The sequence below is a fragment of the Geotrypetes seraphini genome, chromosome 2 (assembly GCF_902459505.1).
Source record: "Geotrypetes seraphini chromosome 2, aGeoSer1.1, whole genome shotgun sequence".
NCBI classification, from domain to species: domain Eukaryota; kingdom Metazoa; phylum Chordata; class Amphibia; order Gymnophiona; family Dermophiidae; genus Geotrypetes; species Geotrypetes seraphini.
In genome coordinates this window covers 507409687-507432508 of record NC_047085.1, presented here as the reverse complement: position 1 = coordinate 507432508, position 22822 = coordinate 507409687, and the positions used below count along the sequence as shown (strand labels likewise).

General features: G+C 43.2%; 1 pseudogene; it reads right to left on the bottom strand.

Annotated features, from left to right (window-relative positions):
• Nucleotides 1–3467: 3467 nt before the first annotated feature.
• Nucleotides 3468–22822, bottom strand: part of LOC117354967 — a 136079-nt pseudogene continuing 116724 nt past the window's right edge.

Below are 22822 nucleotides of genomic sequence, written 5' to 3'. Positions count from 1 at the left end.
ATTTCAATCACTGGTGCTCTCAGCCGATTCCTATAGACATTTTAGAAAGCTGAAAACTTATCTTTTCACAAAATATCTGACTCCTTAATTCATTCATCCTTGATTATGTTTTAATGTTTATAATTTTTTGTTAACCGCGTATAACTTTTTGGTAATGCGATCTCTAAGCACACTGTGTGCTTTTTTGCTTCATAACATAACATAAAACTGTGCTAGAAACAAAAGAAAAAGCCAAAGATTAAAGGAAGTGAAAGATTTTGGAGAAAAATGAAAATGAAAATAAATTCAAAATAAAAAAAATAAGGGAGGAAGGTACCACCACCTATGATCTATCCTGGCGCCATCTTGAAAAAGACGCCTGCATACTTTCTTGGTATGCAACTCTCTCTCATGCATATTCATCATGGATATCCTGAAAACCTGGCCTGCCAGTAGATATCGAGGACCGGACTTAGGCAGACCTACCATAAGATGTACTAAATGCCGTTTTGGGTTTAGCGTTGGCAATCAGGGGAGTTTGCCAATACCCCTTGGTCAGGTCAGTGGTGTTCAGATACTAAGCCTGACCAAGTCGATTCGATAACACGTCCACACGAGGCATTGGAGATGCATTAAATTGGGAAACTTCATTTACTTGACGAAAGTCAATGCATAAACGTGGGGACCCGTCTGCCTTTGGGACAATCACTAGTGGGCTACACCAGCTCTGCGAGGACTCAATGACTCCTAGCGCTAGCATTTCCTGCACCAACTCATTAACCAGCCCCTTTTTTCTTCTGACAGATGATATGGGCAGTTATCTTACCTGGGGTAGTTATAATGTCATGAGTTAGCCCTCTAGTGCAGGGTTAGGGAACTCCGGTCCTCGAGAGCCATATTCCAGTTGGGTTTTCAGGATTTCCCTAATGAATATGCATTGAAAGCAGTGCATGCAAATAGATCTCATGCATATTCATTGGGGAAAACCTGACTGGAATATGGCTCTTGAGGACCAGAGTTCCTTACCCCTGCTCTAGTGTGTCCCGGAATGGGTAAGAACACATCAGAAAATTTCTTTATAAGGGTCTATACCTGCTGAGCTTGCGATGCTGACAGCTCCACCCCTACATTCACCTTTTCTGCTTGATCCCAGTCTGCCACATGGGGCCCCAAATCATCCTCTTGGCACCTTTGTGCCATAAGAGCTAATGCCTCTCTATCTTTCCAGGGCTTCAGATTTACATAAGTCTGTATACGATCTCTCTCATCCTTAACTCTATAATTCACAGGACCTATTCTTTCCACTATTGTGGCGGGGCCCTTCCAATGCGCCAAAAACTTATGGGGGTCCACAGACACAAGTATTAAGACTCTGTCTCCAACCATAAACTGGCACTCCTTTGCTTTCCTATCATAGTAAACTTTTTGTTTCTTTTGAGCCCATTCAAGATTTTTCTTACCCAATTTAGCAAAATGAGACAAATTTTGCTTCATAGGATATAACGTCAGTGTCCGTCTCTTCAGGTGGGTCCCAACCCTCCTTGACAACATCCAAGAGACCCCGTGGAGCTTGCCCATACATTTCAAAGGGACTGACCCCCAAGGAATCCTGGACTCTCTCTCGGGCAGCATGAAGAGGATAAAAAGGTCCCAGTCCTTCATATTACTTTCTAACCCTTTCTTAAGCATGTGGAATCAACATTTTCTGGAACTCCATCTGCTCCTCTTTGGCTGGAGCTGCAACTTCAATAGAAGAACCTGCCTCCTCTACTTCCATCAGGTCTGGCAGATTACCCTGTCTTAGGCTGGGAAGCTGTTCCTTGGGGAGAGGCTTGTTACTGCTCCCTATCCTCTCTAACAGCCTAGTCAAATCTACAGGCTTTTCATGTGGGGAACCACGCCATGGCTGAGCTGGATCTCACCTGGGTCTCTCTCTAGCTCCCCCGGAGGACACTAGGGAAATAGCATTGCTCCCTATTCCCAGGAATAGGTTTGTAACCTATGTTTCTAGCTCTGTTGTGTGGAGGGTATTGACTGGGTAAGGTTTCCCTGTCCCCCCATTCTGGGTCTATGACATCATCAAGCTGGTCTGACTGGTACTGGGAGCTGGCCTTGGAAATCCCCTTTTTGGGCTTCTTGCCACCCTTTCTCCCAGATTTAACAGAGATCATGGCAGGCCCGGAGCCTGACTGGTCACAATATGCACACAAAAAGGTTGTTCAGGCTGAGGAGCCGGCTCGACTGCTTTGCTCAATTGAGCATTGTGATCTGTCTGTACCATCTATGTCGGAATGAAAGCTTTCCTCTTCCCGAAACAGTGTCTTTCACTGCATTGGCCCCTGGGAGTGGAACAACCTTCCAGATTACATTCAATAGCAGATAAATGTCCAGAACTTTAGGAAACTGCTGAAAAGACATCTTGCTCTGTGAAATGAAATATAGGGTCTGAGTTTGGCTGAGGGAGAAGGAATGACGACTCTTGAGTGCTAAGTGCTGGTCACGGAGGCGTTCGATGGTCTGGTTGGTTTTATTTGGTTTATGATTGTCTGTTATTGAGGTATCTTGTATGACTTATGGAATTTTATATTTTGATGTATGTGTGGGTTTGGCCAGTTTTGGCCTTAAATTATTCGTCGCTGATGCAATGTGTATGTTATATGTAATTTGATTTGATATGTAAGTATGCAATTTGTCATAGAGTGTCCTTGAAGTGTTTTGTACGACAAATGTAAATGTTTTAATGTGTATGTTAATATGTAACTCACCCTGGATAAGGGTGGGTGAGAAATAAACAAAGAAACCTATAGAAGCTAATTGAAATTTGTGTTTGTTTCGGCCCATTTCACTTTGTTTTGGTTTCAGCTAAAAATAATGACATATTTTCAGATAAAATAAAAAAAAAATTTTTCTGTCCTCTGGGCGTCCTCCTCTCTTCACCCATCCCTGAACATAAGGTGTCCCCTCCCAGACCCACCCATACGCTACTTATGTTGCTCTCCTTCCTGAGCTCATCCATAGACTGCTATGGGTACCACTCCTGGGCTTAGCTTGCCACTCCTGTGGTCTGGTAGCACCTTGGGACAGGATTAATTCCTCGTCCCTCCTGCCCAGCCTGTGGCAGCCAAATTAGATGGCTCCTGTGATATCCAGACGCAATTTAGGGATTTAAGGCAGCACAGACAGGAACCAGTCTACAATACCAAAGCTATTATAGAGTGCAGGAAGAACCTGTTGATTCACCGCCAGTGTCTTATTCCATGATGTGAATGGTTGAGTGAATTTTTAGATTGAATGTTAATTGAAGCTTCTATCACACTCATTACAGGTATTCGATTAGTCTTTTCTGTGGATTGTTTGATGAATTTTTAGAGTTGAAATTTGAATGAAGCTTTTATTACACTCAGTACATGTAAATGGTTTGTATCCTGTATGGATCCTCTGGTGTATTTTTAGATGTGAATGTTGAGTGATGCTTTCATTACACTCAGTACATGTAAATCCAAGTTTATTCTATATTTCATATACCGACCCATCAGCAAGTATCTGGTCGGTTTACAATACTAAAATTAAGGTACAATTTTAAAATAAAGGGGGACATTTCATAAATATAACACAAGTTATTGATGAGAGACAGACAAATTTGGTACAAGAGGTACTGGGGTTGGGGCAATGAGAAATACATCATAATAAAAATAAAATTTAAGAGGAAGGTAAGAGAGGGAGGGGAAAAAACAAGGGAAGGGGTGTCGGTTCTTAAAAGCGGTTCTCATTCATCACTGAACTTAAGTAGAGTTGGCAGGGGATATGATCCTATCTCATATTTGATATGCATCCCTGAATAAAAATGTTTTAAGTTTGCTCTTAAATGTATCGAGGTATTCTTCAAGTCGAATGTTGGACAGGAGAGCATTGCAGAGTGCAGTGGCTGTAGCGGAAAATATAGTACTGTGAGTATAGAAGAGCTATTAATTAAGCTATATGTTTCTTATATTATTTTATTATTAATCTTTTGTTAACTGCGTTGAACTTACGGTTACACGGTTTATTTTATTAATCTTTTGTTAACTGCGTTGAATGTACGATTACACGGTTTATAAGTATGATGTTATGTTATTACATTACATTACATTAGGGATTTCTATTCCGCCATTACCTTGCAGTTCAATGTTATATTATGTAAATTCTGGTTAAAGCCCGTGAAGTGGCATAAGGGATAAGATATTTATCTAGGAAGGCTGGCGATTGGGTGAGTTTAATTTTGAAAGCAAGTAGGAGTATCTGGTATGTTGTTCGATGCGATATTGGTAACCAGTGAGCTTCGCGGTGGAGTGGGGTGATGTGGTCATATTTCTTTGCCTTGTGTATCAGTTTGATGGCAGTATTTTGAATTAGTTGTAGTCTATGGATTTCTTTTTGTGTTATGCCGTGATATAGAGAATTGCAATAATCAATGTGTGAAATGATAAGGGAATGAGTCAGAATGTGAATGGGAGGGTCAAGGAAGGATGTTATCGAGCGAATTAATCTGTTTGTAGAAGCATTTTTGGGTTAATGCGCTAATTTGGTCTTTGTCTAGGATGACTCCTAGGAGTTTAATTTTAGATTCAATTTGTATGGGACTAGACTCAATACATATTGGTCCTTTTAAATTTTCTTTGTTATTATGCCTCTTGATTTCACTATGTTTAGTGATAATTTATTGATTCTGAGTCATAAACTGAGTTTGTCCAATTTAGTGTTTATTTCCTGTATTTCGGTGATGATTGTAGGGTTAATGGGGTGAAGTAGTTGGATGTCGTCAGCATAAGTGAAGATGCTAAATCCAATGGATTGTGCTAAGGTCAGCAGTGGAGCTAGGAATATATTGAAAAGCAGTGGAGAAAGAATTGAACCCTGTGGGATTCCATATGTTTGGATAATTAGAGATGAGACTGATCTGTTGAAACTTACTTTGAAGTTCCAATCAGACGGTTTAGGAGAAGGTCATGATTAATCGTATCGAACGATGATGTTAGATCAAGGAATATCAAGAAAATTGATTTGTGGTAATCACGATAGTAATAAATGTTTGATTTGTGGTAATCACGATAGTAATAAATGCCAAATAGGGATAGTTCAGTGGAGTAATTTACATGAAAGCCCGTTTGGTTTGGATGAAAAGCGTAGTTTTGGGTTTTTTTTTGTAGAAATCAGAGAGTTGATTGAACACTATTTTTTCTGTGAGTTTGGCAATAAAAGGCAGATTAGCAATTGGCCAGTAGTTGGTAAATTGGTCTTCTTGTAAGTTTAGGTTTTTTAGTTAAGGAAATATTAGGGCAGATTTACATGATTTTGGTACAATATTGGTGGAGAGACTTTTGGTTGTCATTTCTAGTAGGAAAGGTCCAAATATGGGAAAATGTTTTTTATACATGCTGAGCTCCTAGAAATTCTACAAGAGCTCTGACTCTCCATTTCCTTCCTTGACTCATGCCCATCCAACCTCCTTTTGTCCTCCAAAGATGCCTTTGTAGAATCAATCCTCCCCAACATCAACGCCTCACTGTCAACTGTGAAAATTCCCCTCAACTGGTAATCAGCCATTATCAAACCCACCCTCAAGAAACCCTCTCTCGACCCAAATGATCCAAGCAACTACTGCCCCATTTCCAACTTCCCCTTCATCTCCAAACTACTGGAGAAGATAGTGATCCACCAACTGCAACCTTTCATTGATCAACAAGAAGCTCTATCTCCACACCAGTCAGGTTTCCGACCAGGCCATAGTACAGAATCTGTCCTCCTTGATGACAGCTGGTCAATGCTGGATAAAGGAAATAATGCCTTACTAGTCCTGCTTGACCTTAGTGCTGCTTTCAACACTATAGATCATCAACTTCTACTAGACCAACTCGCAGACATAGGAATCAAGAACTCAGCACTGCAATGGTTCATCTCCTTCCTGGATCAAAGAACACAATCTGTGCTACTAGGGACAGCTAAATCAAACCCCAAATCAATTAAATACGGAGCTCCCCAAGGTGCCTTGCTATCCCCTCTCCTCTTCAATCTGTATATCAGGCCAGTCGACACTGCACACAAATACAACATTAAGATTCACTCCTATGCTGATGACCTTCAACTATTGCTTCCCCTAGGTGACGATCAGCCAACCCAACTCACTAACCTCCTACACTGCCTCTATGAAAAACTGGATGACAGCCAATAAACTCCAGCTGAATGCTTCAAAGAATGAACTACTCTGGATCAGGAAAAAGAACACTACTTTCACCCATCCGACACTATCCTGGGAATCCACCCCCTTAACAGCAAAAGACCAGGTACAAAGTCTTAGAATTATACTGGATGGTTACCTGTCCCTCTCTGCCCACGTCTCGCAGGCAGTTTCCACATCTTTTTACTATCTATGCCAACTGCGAAGGATCAAACCCTACCTCCCAGAAACAGACTTAGCCCAACTGCTATATGGCTACGTACTCTCTAGGCTAGACTACTACAACTCCCTATTCAATGGTAATGCTTTGACACGCAGATCCTGATTGATGAGGCCTGACTTAAGTGCAGGAAGAAGTGGTCGGAGCATACCGCGAGTGATTTCCTTCACTCACCGGTGCTCTGGCTGCCCTCTACTATCTCCCCCGCTAAAAACCATATTTGCGGTTTTTCAACAGAACGGAACCCCCATGAAAGTACTGTACATAGTGATTAATAAATGGTCAGACCACGGGAGGGGATAGGTTTGCTGGTTTTTGAGCATGTATGTGAGGAATTTAGGTTCAAACATCATGTCAAAGTGTGGCCTGCTATGTGTGTGGGGAAGGAGATCAAAGGGATCAGAAAATGTCTGAAATTAAGAGTTAGAAAGTCTGAGGTGTTGGGGTGGTTTGGTATGAAAAAGTGTATGTTGAAATCCCCAAGGATGATGGGGTTGCAGTGGGAGATACTGAAGTCTAGGATTGCTGATAGAAGTAGGGGGAGCGAGGCTTAGGTGACTGGGGGAGAGCAGGGGGAAGTAGAGAAGCTGATTTGTGATCTGTATGGATCCTTTGGTGTCTTTTTAGATGTGAATCTTGAGCAAAGTTTTTATTACACTCACTACATGTAAATGGTTTGTGATCTGTGTGAATTTCTTGGTGTCTTTTTAGATTTGAAGGCTGAGTGAAGCTTTTATTATACACAGTACATTTATATGGTTTGTCTCCTGTGTGCATCCTCTGGTGAATTTTTAGACCTCTAAGGCAAGTGAAGCTTTTATTACACTCAGTACATGTAAATGGTCTGTCTCCTGTGTGGATCCTCTGGTGTCCTTTTAGATGTGACTGTTGAGTGAAGCTTTTATTACACTCACTACATGTAAATGGTTTGTGATCTGTGTGAATTCTTTGGTGTCTTTTTAGATCTGAAAGTTGAGTGAACCTTTTATTACACACAGTACATTTATATGGTTTGTCTCCTGTGTGGATCTTCTGGTGAATTTTTAGACCTCTAAGCCAAGTGAAGCTTTTATTACACTCAGTACATATAAATGGTTTGTCTCCTGTGTGGATCCTCTGGTGTCCTTTTAGATATGAATGCCGAGTGAAGCTTTTATTACACTCACTACATGTAAATGGTCTGTCTCCTGTGTGGATCTTCTGATGTCCTTTTAGATGTGAATGTTGAGTGAAGCTTTTATTACACTCAGTACATGTAAATGGTTTATGATCTGTGTGAATTCTTTGGTGTCTTTTTAGATCTGAAAGCTGAGTGAAGCTTTTATTACACACAGTACATTTATATGGTTTGTACCCTGTGTGGATTCTCTCGTGAATTTTTAGACCTCTAAGGCAAGTGAAACTTTTATTACACTCAGTACATGTATATGATTTGTAGCCTATGTGGATCATTTTGTGACTTTTTAGATTTGAAAGCCGACTGAAGCTTTTATTACACTCAGTACATGTATATGATTTGTAGCCTATGTGGATCATTTTGTGACTTTTTAGATTTGAAAGTTGAGTGAAGCTTTTATTACACTCAGTACATGTAAATGCTTTGTATCCTGTGTGGATCATCTGGTGTCTTTTTAGATGTGAATGTTGAGTGAAGCTTTTATTACACTCAGAACATGTAAATGGTTTGTGCCCTGTGTGGATAATCTGGTGTCTTTTTAGAAGTGAATGTTGAGTGAAGCTTTTATTACACTCAGGACAAGTAAATGGTTTGTACCCTGTGTGGATCATTTTGTGTTTTTGTAGAAGTGAATGTTGAGTGAAGTTTTTATTACACTCAGGACAAGTAAATGGTTTGTACCCTGTGTGGATCATTTTATGTCTTTGTAGAAGTGAATGTTGAGTGAAGTTTTTATTACACTCAGGACAAGTAAATGGTTTGTACCCTGTGTGGATCATTTGATGTCCTTTTAGCTTTGAAAGCCGAGTAAAGGTTTTATTACACTCACTACATGTAAATATTTTCTTATTTTTATGATCCCTTTTGTGCATTTGGAGTTCATTTTGGTGTTTTTTTCCTTTCTTCTTGCCATGGAGGAATTCAGAAGTCACTTTATCATTATTATTAATTTGGAAGGGTCTCTCTGCTAGGTGTCTCTTGTCAGCAATGTTACTGAGCTCCCTCTCATTTCTCTCACACTTAATGACTCCATCCGTTGTGTCTTCTGCAGGGTGTCTCTTTTCCTTTGATTTTTGCTTACAATTCTTTGTGTTAATCCTCTCAGGTCTCTGGGAAATATTTCCACTGACATTTTCTGACTGTGTTTGGTTTTGTTCCATTATTACCAGATCTTCTCCTTGGTTCTTTATTATTCTCTTCCATTCGTGTCTGATCTGATGATCTGATGGGTATAAACAGAAGATATTTCTCATGAGTTAGAAAACAGAAGTGGTATCTACGATATATATAATGAGAGAAAGATAGGTTGTATTACACGAGGAGTTTCCATGTGTGGATTGAGAATCAGTCAGTTTCCTATTTGCAAACAATTTTTTTTCAAGCATTTATCTCCAGACAGTGTAAGTTTGTGAGCTGTTCCTTGGAAATAGCAGTGTGGAGAGAGTTAAGGGAGTCAATTTTGTAAAGGTGCCAAAAATCTGAGTGCTCGACAGTAATTTATAGGTTTTGCATGTAGGTATAGGAATCGCCTATAACCCACTCATGCCCACCTATTTGCACACCACTCCCTCCTACCTACGTGCAATAGCTCTTAAGCATTACCTTAAAGAATAGCACTTAAGTGTATTTAGAAGGACTCTTGCCATGTCACCTCCATTGGGGCATGTAACTGCCATTTTAGCAAGAAAGTTACACACCAAAGTGGCACTTATCGTTTGGAACACTGTATAGAATTAGAAGGAAGAGCTCTGGCGAAAGAGAATATATTACAGTGAGCCCTCTGAATCCGCAGTTTCGGTATCCATGGATTCGGTTATTTGTGATTTTTTTTTTTTTTTAAATAAAGCTGCATTCTGGACCTTCCCTGCCTCCCTCCCGGCATCCCAGACCTTACCTGGTGGTCTAGCAGGCTTTTGGGGCAGAAGCGATCTTCCTACACTCCTGCCCTATGCAGATCACTCATAGAAAATGGCTGTGGGGAGTTCCTGTCGTAGTCTCGAGAGACTACGGGAACTCACAGCAGCCATTTGCTATTAGTGACTCTTGAGGGGAGGAATGCTGACCTAATGTCTAAATAGGCCTAGTTCTAAGAGAGAGGTTGTAGAGGATCAGCATTAAAGATCCACCCCTAGCTCATTTCTTTACTTATAACAACCTGTGAAGTACTGTCTGCCTCTGGAACAGAGTATTACTTTGGTAGGATTTTTCTGCCCTCTCTTTTTTTTTCTTCCAGGTGTAAGTTCTTCTACACCACAGTATCACCAAAGCTGCTGCTTGGGTTACAAATTCTTTGTGCAGACAGAAAATGTTACCCAGGCAGAGGGAGAGGTTCCACATACAAGCTGTCTTCAACTTGAGTCCCTCATGAAGGAAGTAGAAGAACTGAGAGAAGAGGTGACAAGACTGAGAAGCATCCGTGAGAATGAGAGGTACATCAATGAAATGGTTCATGAGGTGTCAAAGATTTCCAGCAGTGGGGAAGAAGAGGCTGTTCTGAGGGAAGGCGGCTGGACTCTGATTACGGAACACTGCAAGATTGGTACTGTGACTTCTCCCACCCTTGAACTGAAGAACTGGTATGCTGTCCTGGAAGTGGAGGAGATGAGAGCATCCCAAGGAGAGGAAGGACCAAAACTTGAAATCCCAAAAATTACTAGATCTGTGACCACTAGGAAGCGTAAGGTAGTGATAGTTGGCGATTTCTTTCTGAGGAGTACAGAAGCATCCATCAGCAGACCAGACATGATGTCATGAGAGGTATGCTGTCTACCTGGTGCCAACATCCAAGCTGTTTTGGAGAGCTTGCCGAGACTCAACAAGCCTGATGACTACTATCCGATGCTGCTCATCCACATTGGCACTAATGATACTGCCAGGTACCCCTGTGAACGTATCAAAAGTGACTTTGTGGCTCTGGGAGAGAAGGTGAAGCAGTCAGGTGCGCAGGTAGTATTTTTGTCCATCCTCCCTGTCAAGGTTAAAGGCCAGGGCAGAGAAGTTTGCATCCTGGAGATGAATGCGTGGCTACGTGGATGGTGTCATCGAGAGCGTTTTGGCTTCCTGGACCATGGGACGATTTTCCAAGGGCTGCTGAGCAGGGATAGTGTGCATCTATCAAAGAAGGGAAGAAGTGTCTTCGCCAAAAGGCTGGGTAATCTACTGAAAAAGGCTTTAAACTAGAAGTGATGGGGCAGGGTGATCAAAGCCCCCTGGTGAATATAAGCCCTCAGGTAAGTAAATCACTGAATACCTCTACATAGATGTGAAAAGGGGGCAATGTCTGGAAAGCAGTATATACTAATGTTCAAAGTATGGGAAACAAGATTCTGGATCTAGAATTGGTTGACTGAAAGGGGACAGAGGGTAGTGATCAATTGAGATTGCTCTGAGGAAAGGGATGTTACCAGTGGTGTGCCTCAAAGTTCTGTTCTTGGGCCTGTTCTTTTTAACATTTCTATAAACGATATTGCTGAAGGGCTGTCGGGTAAGATTTGTCTCTTTGCGGATGATACCAAAATCTGCAATAGAGTAGACACAGCGGATGATGTGAATAATATGAAGAAAGACCTGGTGAAGCTTGAAGAATGAGCTGCCAAATTTCAGACAAGAAATGCAAGGTCATGTATTTGGACTGCAAAAACCCAAGGGAACGGTACAATTTAGGGATGAAGAACTTATGTGCACGACAGAAGAGCAGGACTTGGGTGTGATTGTATGTGATGATCTTAAGGTAGCCAAACAGGTTGAAAAGGTGACGTTGAAAGCTAGAAAGATTCTAGGTTGCATAGGGAGAGGTGTGGCCAGTAGGAAAAAGGAGGTATTGATGCCCCTATATAAGACTTTGGTGAGACCTCACTTAGAATATTGTGTACAATTCTGGAGGCTGCACCTTCAAAAAGATATAAAAAAGATAAAGTTGGTCCAGAGGAAGGCTACTAAAATGGTTTGTGGTCATCATAAGGTGTTTGGGAACAGATTTAAAGATCTCAATCTTTATACTTTGGAGGAAAGGCGGGAGAGGGGAGATATGATAGAGATGTTTTAATACATATGTAATGTAAATGCGCATGAGTCGAGTTTCTTTCATTTGAAAGGAAACTGCATTGAGAGGGCATAGGATGAAGTTAAGAGGTGAAAGGCTTTGGAGTAATCTAAGGAAATACTTTTTTACAGAAAGGGTGGTAGATGGTAGATGCATAGAACAGTCTCCCAGAAGGGGTGATGGAGACAGAGACTGTGTCTGAATTCAAGAGGGCCTGGGATAGGCACGTGGGTTCTCTTGGAGAGAGAAAAAGATAATGGTTACTGCGGGTGAGAAGACTAGATGGGCCATTTGGCCTTTATCTGCCATCATGTTTCTAGTTTTCTATGTGAAAACATATTTCCTCTTATTGGTTTTAAAAGTATTTCCCTGTAACTTCATAGAGGTCGTACCATGGAGAGATACAAGGGCATTATAAAATTCTAAGTCTTGTTAACCATCCCTTTCACAAGAACACTATTCTTTATTCCTCTGTGTAACTAAAAAGACCCTTCTGGACTAGTTCTGATTGATCCTCTATTTATCGCCTGTGCACACCCTAAGAATCTGTGCACTATCCAGAGTTAGACAATTTTGGGTTTGAGGGAGCTCAGACCTATAGTTGTGTAGCTCTTTTGCACTGCAGAGGACAAGAAGAACTGATAAGAAAGAATTTCCCTTGTGTGTGTTTGCTCTCGCCTAAGAGCTAGGGAATCGGACATTGTTCGTCTTGGGGCACTGCTGAACCCTGTCTGATTTACAGCGTACACCATGAAGGACTAGCAATTGTTCGCACTGGCTGTTACCAGGGTGAAGTGACCTTGTGCTGACTAAACAAGGAATCTCCAGCCGCAGGACTTTCTAAAGGCTCACTGTGCACTTGTTGCTGGACCCAAGGGTGAAATCATAAACCAGCTGAACAAAGTTTTAAGGTTTGTTATGTCCAATATATCAACTCATGAATCCAAACCAATAATATTGTAAATCCCGTTTTCTAAGGAAAAAAATATTGCAATTCAAATCTTCACAATACCAGTGAAGAAATTTCAATTACATAGAGCAGGGGTCTCCAACGTCCCTCCTTGAGGGCCGAATCCAGTCGGGTTTTCAGGATTTCCACAATGAATATGCATGAGATCTATGTGCATGCATTGCTTTCAATGCATATTCACAGGGGAAATCTTGAAAACTTGACTGGATTCGGCCCTCAAGGAGGGACTTTGGAGACCCCTGACATAGAGCCATCAGAAGCTCACTCCTGCTTTGTGCGCCACTGGCCCCAAGATAATGAGGCACCCGTCCAGCGAGGGAGGAGCAGGAGTGTGGAAAGCTCGCTCCTGCCGTTTCACCGCAGGAACAGATTTACAAGGGATTTTAAAAGGTACTGGGGGGATTAAAAAAGGTACAGGGGGATGTAAAGAAATGTTAGTTGGCTGGGACAGATCCCTCCTGTCCCAGCCTACCACTAGACCACCGGGGGGGGGGGGGTACAGGGCAGGGTGGAAAGACAGGGTACAGAGCCTGGCAGGGAGGTGGGACAGGGAGCAGAGCCTGGCAGAAAGTGAGGGAGGCTGGGTGCAGACCATTTGGCTCATAATATTTTTTTCTTGTTTTCATCCTCTAAATCTAGGTGCGTCTTATGGTCAGGTGCGTCTTATAGTGCGAAAAATATGGTAATTGAAATTTCTTCACTGGTACTGTGATGATTTCAATTACAATATTTTTTTCCTTAGAAAACAGGATTTACAATATTATTGGTTTGGTTTCATGAGTTGATATAGTGGACTCAAGGGAGGCAAGAATTTTCTCTTAGTCTTGTTGGGTTAAGATAGAATCTGGTTTTGGTTAGATAAGATTTTATTTGGGTCTCTTGGTGACAGTGCTAAGCTAGTCATAAGTTTGCTGTTATATTCAGGAATCATTTTATAAGGAATTATATATATTGTGTGATAACACTGGTCAACAAGCATTATTGACGAAAATGATATAAACACAAACTGACGCATAACTTAAAAACAGGATGTGATAGACTAAAACTGTTTTCAGATTTAGAGTCAGCATGTAGCCCTTGTTAAGGTACAGGCGACAGAACTCCAGTAGCAAAATGCTTATTGACCAGTGTGATGCGTTCAAACAGAAGCTGAACCCAGCTGAATCAGCAGCATGGGAAGCATTCGTGCTAGTTGTTCAGAATTTTCTTGGTAATCACAGATCAGAGAATTATTCTGAGCTTGTGGAGAACATGCTGACAGCATATCAGCTAATGGGTGCCAGACGGTCACTTAAAATGCACTTCTTCCATTCTCACTTCGACTTCTTCCCACCCAATCTTGGTGATATCAGCGATGAGCACGGGGAAAATTTCATCAAGATATCAAGGTGATGGAAAGTTCAATCCCAGTATGTTGGGAGACTATTGTTGGTTCTTGCAAAGAGAGACAAATGTACTGTACAAGCGTAAAAGCAAGTGTTTCAAACATTTCGGAATATGCTGGCATCACTTTGGTGTGAGTTAAGAGAGGCGTAAATATATGGTATAATATGTCTCCTTACTGTCTCAGAGTAAACTCCTTAACGCAATTTTGGTGGGACACAGTTCATACTCACAATATTGTGCTGATATGGCAACTGTCTAAAAAATCAGTAATGACAGAAACCTGACTTGCTGGCTGGCTTTCAATTACAGATCTGAAATCAGCGTCATTAAATTAACTAAGAACACTTCTTAAGTTCTCAGTAGCAAAGAAAAACTTTTTTTGGGTGACCAGTGTAATTAGTCATAATTTTCTAATTACTTAGCGATTATACTTTTGTACTAGTTGTGTGCTGATATATCTAGAGATATTTGCGAATAATGTATTAGTTTATTATTTGCAGCTGGCCAGATTAAAATATATTTTTCTATCTTCATAATAAAATCAGTTTGAGATATTCTGATCTCATCATTCTAATAAGATTGCATAAATCTGAACCTGGCTAGTAGCCTTTCCCTAGACATGATACAGATAAGGGTAGATAAGAGTATGAAAAGAGTAAAGATAAAAACAAGGGGCTATAGGGCTAAATCAAATTAACATGACAGGTCATGGACCTGATGGGCCGCCGCGGGTGCGGACTGCCGGGCGTGATGGACCTCTGGTCTGACCCAGCGGAGGCAAATTCTTATGTTCTTATATGTTCTTATGAGTTACAGATGCTTATCTGACTGTCTGACAATTTTATTACACCCAACTAATAACTGCTACAATTTGAGGCCTCGTTCCGTTGTGTATGTTCTCTCTTTTGGTTTGCTTATCTTCCTGTCATGGTAGACTCTACTCTGCTCTATCACAGGATGCCTCGTGGCCGGACCTTGACAAAGCTCCGTTTGATAAGCTGGCTACAGGATTTTTGAGTCAGTCTGATTCTGATGTTTATTGTGAGTCACTTGTTCAGCTCTTGGCCCCTGACCTCTGTGTTTCAAACGTGCCGTACTGTTCAGTTTTTCAGCGTCTTTTAAAAGCGAAGTCTAAAATCTCTTCAGATATCTACTACTACTACTACTATTGATTATTTCTACAGCGCTATCAGACGCACGCAGCGCTATACAGAGTCACAAAGAGTAAGAAAACAGTCCCTGCTCTAAAGAGCTTACAATCTAGACAGACAAACAGGATGTCATGGATATAGTAAAGGGGAACGGTTAATCAGCTGGCTGAGTTGGAGGGCAGAGGGGAGTACAGGACAATCAAGCCATTGTGACATCACTGATGAGGTTGGCTCTTATTGGTGGAAGAACCATTATGACATCACTATCTCAGCTCTGTTTCCCAGACAAACAGGATGTCATGGCTACAATTAAGGGGAACGATTAATCAGCTGGCTGAGTTGGAGGGCAGAGGAGTAGGGTTAAGGATTGAAAGCTATATCAAAAAGCTGCTCTCTCTTTGCACATAAACTGTCAGTCTCTGCTGCTCTGACCCAGGCACTGCAGGACCAGTCCTCTTCTCCGGAGTCAGTTAGACTTGGACACACAGAAGTCAGAGCTACAGGCACAGCTCACAGCTCCATCCGGGATGTTGTCTGAGCTGACGCTTTGTGCTTCCCAACCCACACTGGGACTGATTCTGCCCTGTGGCAGGTACGGCGTTCGGCTGTGAATGCTTCGACCATCTTATGTGCCTCTTGTCACTTCAGACACAATTGTCTTCCCTGTGGGAGCATAACAGTGCATTGGAACAGACTGTGGCAGATTTACGTGAGCAGTTGGCTACTGCCTCTGCTGGAGCAAGTGAGGAGTTACATGCTGTTCTTAAAGAATTCCATGCTTTACAGGCTGCATTTCAGAGCCTCAAGGACAATTTTGCTTCTGCTGAATGCTTTTATTCTGAGTCTCAGACTAAGGCTGATAAGGAATCTTTTGCTGCATCTACCGCCCAGATGTCCTTGTAGTCTAAGCTTGTTGATTCAGAGTGTACTGTGTACTCTCTTTGTTCTAAGCTTGATGATTCAGAGTGTACTGTGTACTCTCTTTGTTCTAAGCTTGATGATTCAGAGTGTACTGTGTACTCTCTTTGTTCTAAGCTTGATGATTCAGAGTGTACTGTGTACTCTCTTTGTTCTAAGCTTGATGATTCAGAGTGTACTGTGTACTCTCTTTGTTCTAAGCTTGATGATTCAGAGTGTACTGTGTACTCTCTTTGTTCTAAGCTTGATGATTCAGAGTGTACTGTGTACTCTCTTTGTTCTAAGCTTGATGATTCAGAGTGTACTGTGTACTCTCTTTGTTCTAAGCTTGTTGATTCAGAGTGTACTGTGTACTCTCTTTGTTCTAAGCTTGATGATTCAGAGTGTACTGTGTACTCTCTTTGTGCCTCTCTTACTGCTAGTGAATCTGACCTTTCTGTTCTCCGGTAGGAGCTGTCTGCTGTTTCTGGAGAATGTGATTCTTTATTCCAGACCCAGCAGGCTACTCTGGTTGCCCTTAAGCAAGCTGCGACCAGCTTGCAGGGGGAGGTTTAGGATCTGTCTCTTGACTCTCCTATCCCTCCTCCTACTCCAACTTATAGCCCTGTTGTGCCTTTGTCTGCACCCACAGCTGAACGCCATGTGTCGTTCGGGGGGGGGGGGGTAGTGAAAGTGGATCATGGGTTTTCTGGGTCCTCTCATTGAGTTGTTCATTGGTTGTCCTCTGATTCACAGCCACACCCTGGAGGTCTCATTCTCAGGCACCATGTGATGCTACAGTATATCACCAAGACACCTGACCATGCCCAGGAAGGCCTAACTTTTTCTCATGTGATGATGTCACGTGTCTACTTGATCCGTAGCCACGCCCATGAAGGTCTGACACTGGTGATCACCGACAGCAACAATAGGCACTCTTGTACCACACATGTTCGGTAGCCTGTTTCCCATGAGGAGTTTATGGATGTTGTTTCTGCACGCACTATTAGCAAGCAGCCTAAAGAGGGCTCCTCTATTACACCTGTGAGCCTCACACAACTAATGAAGACTTTTCAGCAGATGTTGGTTCCATTTCAGCAGGAAAAGGGCAAATCTATTGAAGTCCATTTATCTACAATTCACAATTTGACAGTTATGAAACACAGAAACTTGACGGCAGATAAAGGACAAAAGGCCCATCTAGTCTGCCCATAGAAACATAGAAATAGACGGCAGATAAGGGCCCACGGCCCATCTAGTCTGCCCACCTTAATGTCCCTCCCCTACCTTTGCCCTGTGAATAGATCCCATGTGCCGATCCCATTTGGCCTTAAAATCAGGCACGCTGCTGGCCTCAATCACCTGTAGTGGAAGACTATTCCAGCGATCAACCACTCTTTCAGTGAAAAAGAATTTCCTGGTGTCACCTCGTAGTTTCCCGCCACTGATTTTCAACGGATGCCCTCTTGTTGTCGTGGGACCCTTGAAAAAGAAGATATCTTCCTCCGCCTCGATGCGGCCCGTAAGATACTTGAACGTCTCGATCATGTCCCCCCTCTCTCTGCGCTCCTCGAGCGAGTATAGCTGTAATTTGTCAAGCCGTTTTTCGTATGGTAGATCCTTGAGTCCCGAGACCATCCGGGTGGCCATTCTTTGCACCGACTCCAGTCTCAGCACATCCTTGCGATAATGCGGCCTCCAGAATTGCACACAGTATTCCAGGTGGGGCCTCACCATGGATCTATACAATGGCATAATGACTTCCGCCTTACGACTGATGAAACCCCTTCGTATGCAGCCCATGATTTGTCTTGCCTTGGACGAAGCCTGCTCCACTTGATTGGCAGACTTCATGTCCTCACTGACGATTACCCCCAAGTCTCGTTCTGCTACCGTTTTTGCTAGGATCTCGCCATTAAGGGTATAAGACTTGCATGGATTCTGGCTGCCCAGGTGCATAACTTTGCATTTTTTGGCATTGAAGTTGAGTTGCCATGTCCTAGACCATCGCTCCAGTAGGAGTAGGTCGTGCATCATGTTGTCGGGCACTGAATCTTCGTCTGTTGTGCATTTGCCCACTACATTACTCAGTTTGGCGTCATCCGCAGTAACCATTATCTCTTTCTCTCTCAGAGATCCCACGTGCATATCCTAGGCCCTCTTGAATTCAGAAGCAGTCTCTGTCTCCACCACCTCTTCCGGGAGACTGTTCCACGCATCTACCACCTTTTCTGTAATAAAGTATTTCAGAGCCTATCACCTCTTAACTTCATCCTATGCCCTCTCATTGCAGTTTCCTTTCAAATGAAAGAGACTCGACTCATGCATATTTATATTACATAGGTATTTAAATATCTCTATCATATCTTCCCTCTCCCACCTTTTCTCCAGATTGAGATCTTTAAGTCTGTCCCCATATGCCTTATGATGAAGACAACATGCCATTTTAGTAGCCTTCCTCTGGACCGACTCCATTTGGTGCTGGGACAAGGCCATTCATCACCCCATGGAGGGGTGAATAGCTTTGTCCCCACAGTAAAGTATCTACTGTGTGTTGCCTCTCTTCCCACCCCTCCTGGTCAGAAGCCTTCCTTGAGATCAGGCTCACACAGTCCAACAGCCCTTTCCTACCTTCCCTCCCGATGGCCCAACGAGGGGAAGAGATGCATGGACCAAGGCAATCTCCCTCCCTTCCCTTCACTTTCGCTTTTCAGAGTTTTCTCACTCCGAGCGTTCTGGACACCATAGCCTTCTCACAAGTTGCGCACAACTGCCTTTAAAACTTCTCCTCTGGTGCAACTTCCTGTTTCCACCTGGGCGGCTTGCATTAGATGAGATGTTTCAAGGCAGTAACGCACGACCTGTAAGAAGGTTATGACATTCGGGCCTCTCGGAGAGAGAAAACCTCGATTCTAAAAAGCACCCGCAAGGGTGAAGGGAGGGAGATGGCCCGAGGGGAAGAGGTCGAGTGGCACCGGAGGGCAGAGAGGAACAGAAGCTGAAGGGAAATGGGGAGGAGAGAGCCGACACATGAAGTGGGGAGGGAGAGGGAAGCAGACGCCACCTGGAAGTGGGGAGGAGAGAGGGGAACAGATGCTGGAAGATGTGGAGAGGAGAGATGGGGGAGCAGATACTGCATGAAGTGGAGAGGGGAGCAGTCACTGGAAGGAAGTGAGGAGGAGAGAGGGGAACAGATGCTGAAGGGAAGAGGGGAGGAGAGAGAGATAGGGGAGTACATACTGGATGGAAGGAGGGGATAAAGAAAAAAAGGCACATGCTAGATTGGGGGAAGAGGATAGAGTTAGTGAGATACTGGAGGGGGTGAGGGGAAGAGGTGGCAAGCTGTAGGTAGACACAATGAAAGGGAAACTGTGGACTGGAAAGTAAAAAAAGTAGACAAGAGGTAGAAAACAAATTGAGAAGGAAGAGCAGAAAGGGAAAGGAAGAGGAGAAAGAGATACCAGAGCATTGGGGGAGGAAAGGAGGAGAGATTCCAGATCTGAAGGGAGGAAAAGGAGGAGAGAGATGCTAAAAACCACCTGGGGGTGAGGGTGAGAGATGGAAGGGAAGAAGACAGAAATGCCAGAACTTATGTACTAAATGCGTAGAACTTATGTACTAAATTGTGAGACCTTGGTTAGGACCACGGAGGAACGCGATCTAGGAGTGATCATTAGCGAAGACATGAAAGTTGCCAATCAAGTGGAGAAGGCTTCCTCCAAGGCAAGACAAATATTGGGGTGTATCCGCAGAAGTTTCGTCAGCAGGATACCTGAAGTTATGATGCCTTTGTACAGAACCATGGTGAGGCCACACTTGGAGTACTGTGTTCAGTTTTGGAGACCACACTACCGAAAGGACGTGCTGAGGATCGAGTCGGTTCAGCGAACGGCCACCAGGATGGTCACGGGGCTCAAGGATCTCCCGTATGAAGAAAGACTAAAGAAGTTGCGACTGTACTCACTCGAGGAAAGAAGAGAACAGGGAGATATGATTGAAACGTATAAATACATCACGGGACGCATCGAGTCAGAAGATGATATCTTCTGGCTCATGGGACCCTCGACCACCAGAGGGCATCCGCTGAAAATCAGGGGAGGGAAATTTCATGGCGACTCCAGGAAGTACTTCTTCACCGAAAGAGTGGTGGATCATTGGAACAGACTCCCACTCCAGGTGATAAAGGCCAGCAGCATGACGGATTTTAAGAAAAAATGGGATACTCTTGTGGGATCTTTAAGGGAGTAAATTCAGGGGGGGGGATACTTGGAATGGGCAGACTTGGTGGGCTATAGCCCTTTTCTGCCGTTGTTTCTATGTTTCTATGGGGGGAGTGGAGGGAAGAAGATGGGTGCCAGAGCAATGTGGGGTGGGAAGGGAGAGGCACAGTTTCCGGTAGAGGCATAGAAATAGAGGCAGTGGGATTGTCATTGTTCAGAAGGATTGGATATCTGACATTGTTCTGAAGTCTTCATTCCTTGTGGCTGCTCTACTTCCTGACACTGTCCAGGAGCCTCCTTCATCTTCTTCCACTCCTCTCTCCTCCCATCCTCGTCTGCTGGCTGTCCTTCACCTAGATGCTGAAGATTTGACAGCTGATGTTTACCTGCACGGTTTTTTGCCAGTTCAAGCACATTTGTTGCTACGTAGTGATACCTTCATGATCAGTGAATCCTTTTTCAGAAAACTTTGTGAACCACGGATGTTCCGTTTGTCAGGCATTACTCTATATGTCTGCCTGTACCAGGCCATGGTGGCAAGCCTCTTGTTGGGATTTGTAGCCTTCCCTTGAATTTGGGTTCTAAGACTTTCACTCATCACTTTTCAGTGGTGCGAGGCCTACACACATCTTTGTGTTTGGTTCCAATTGTCTTGCTCACCTGGGAGTCTATGTGGACTTAGTGAACCTTGTGCTTTGGAGTCGCTTACAAGGCAGCCTAATAGAAGCTTTGGACCTAATAGCTGGTCAGAAGGCTAGATAAACCCTTCCTCAGGTTTGTGAAGTGATATGTGCTGAAGATGTCTGGTCTTGTGCAGAAGATATCTGGTCTTGTGCTGAAGATGTCCTGGTCTTGTGCTGAAGATGTCCTGGTCTTGTGCAGAATTTTGCTCTGCCCCTTTGTTTGGCCCATGATCAACACATGCTCGATAACGTCGAATTCTTCAACCCGAACATCTCTTTCTCAGTCATGATCTATCTCTTGGTGCGTTGCCTTGTCTTGAAATACCTGCTGCCTCCTTCCATGTGTGGGTCATCAATGCTCAACCTAAGGTTACAATTCCTGATGGTGAACCTTTGGGTTTTCTTGTGGGGGAATCTTTTCCTGGTGTTGAGGTAACTTTGCCTACCCTTGGCAACTTGTCTTCTTTTGTTGACATCTGCCAGGGGAGGGGGTGGACACATGCCTGACCTTATACTTACCTTGCCAAGAGAATTCATATTGCTGGACTTCATCTGGCCAAATGATGCATCCACTTCCCAAGTGAAGGTGGAAGATGACTGTTTGATTTTATCTGGAAAGTTGATTCTGACTGACACGTCCAAAGTTCTGCATTCCATTGAGACTTCATATCTTCAAGAATAGATTGAAAACCAAGTTGAGATCTCCTCCAACCAACCGTTCTCTGAGTTTGATGCCATGGTGAAGGATCAACTGGACCAAGCTGATACTTGTTCTTCTGATAAAGAAAAGGCTCAGTTAGAAGAGTTGTTGTACAAGTATCAATACCTGTTTGCAGTGGATTCTTATGATTGTGGCCTTACTAATCTGCAAGTGACGAAGATTCCTACAGATCCACACAGTAAGCCTGTCTTTGTGCATCAGTACAAGATTCCATTGGCTTCCTACGAGTCAGTTCAAGAGATTCTTGATATCTTGGAGGCAAGACGTATTATTAGGCCTTGCAATAGTACTTACAACTCCCCATTGTGGCCCATTCTGAAGAACAACAGTTGGAGAATTGCCTTGGACTACTGCCAGCTAAACAAACGGATGCCCTCGTCCAGGTGGCCCATGGCCCTTCTGGGTCAGAACTTGACCACCACCCACGAAGCCAAGTATTTTACCAGCTTAGATTTGGCGCCTGGGTTTTGGACAGTACCTGTACATCTTCCGGATCAATATAAACCGGCATTTACCTTTGGGGAGAAACAATACACTTGGAATAGAACACCTTTCGGGTTTCTGAACTCTCCTGTGGAATTCAATATTTTTCTCCATAAAGCACTTCCAGATGCCGAAGTCCGTGGAACTCTGGTCTATATGGATGACATCTTGATCAAGTGTCCTACATTTTGAGGACACCCGGAAGAGATAGAACATGTGTTCCATCAAATGAAGACTTCTGGAGCTAAACTGACCTATGCCAAAGGTTAATGGTGCTGGATATCTCTGAACTACTTAGGGTATGAAATTTCTGCTGAAAGTCACTGACCACAGAAGAAGAGGATACAGGCCCTACAACAGCTGAAGAGATCTACCAATCTAACAGAACACTGTTCCTTTCTGGGGATATGCAATTATTCTCAACAGTTCATAGATCAGTATGTGGAGATTTCCAGACCCTTGGTTGCCTTAGTGAGAAAGGATGCACCTTGGACCTGGGGTGGCCAATGTTACGCCGATTTTTTAAAAAGGCTCCAGGGGAGATCCAGGAAATTAGACTAGTAAACCTCACTTCAGTGCTGGGCAAAATGGTGGAAGCAATTATAAAATAAAATTGTGGAACACGTAGACAAACATGATTTAATGAGACAGTCAGCATGGGTTCAGCCGAGGGAGATAT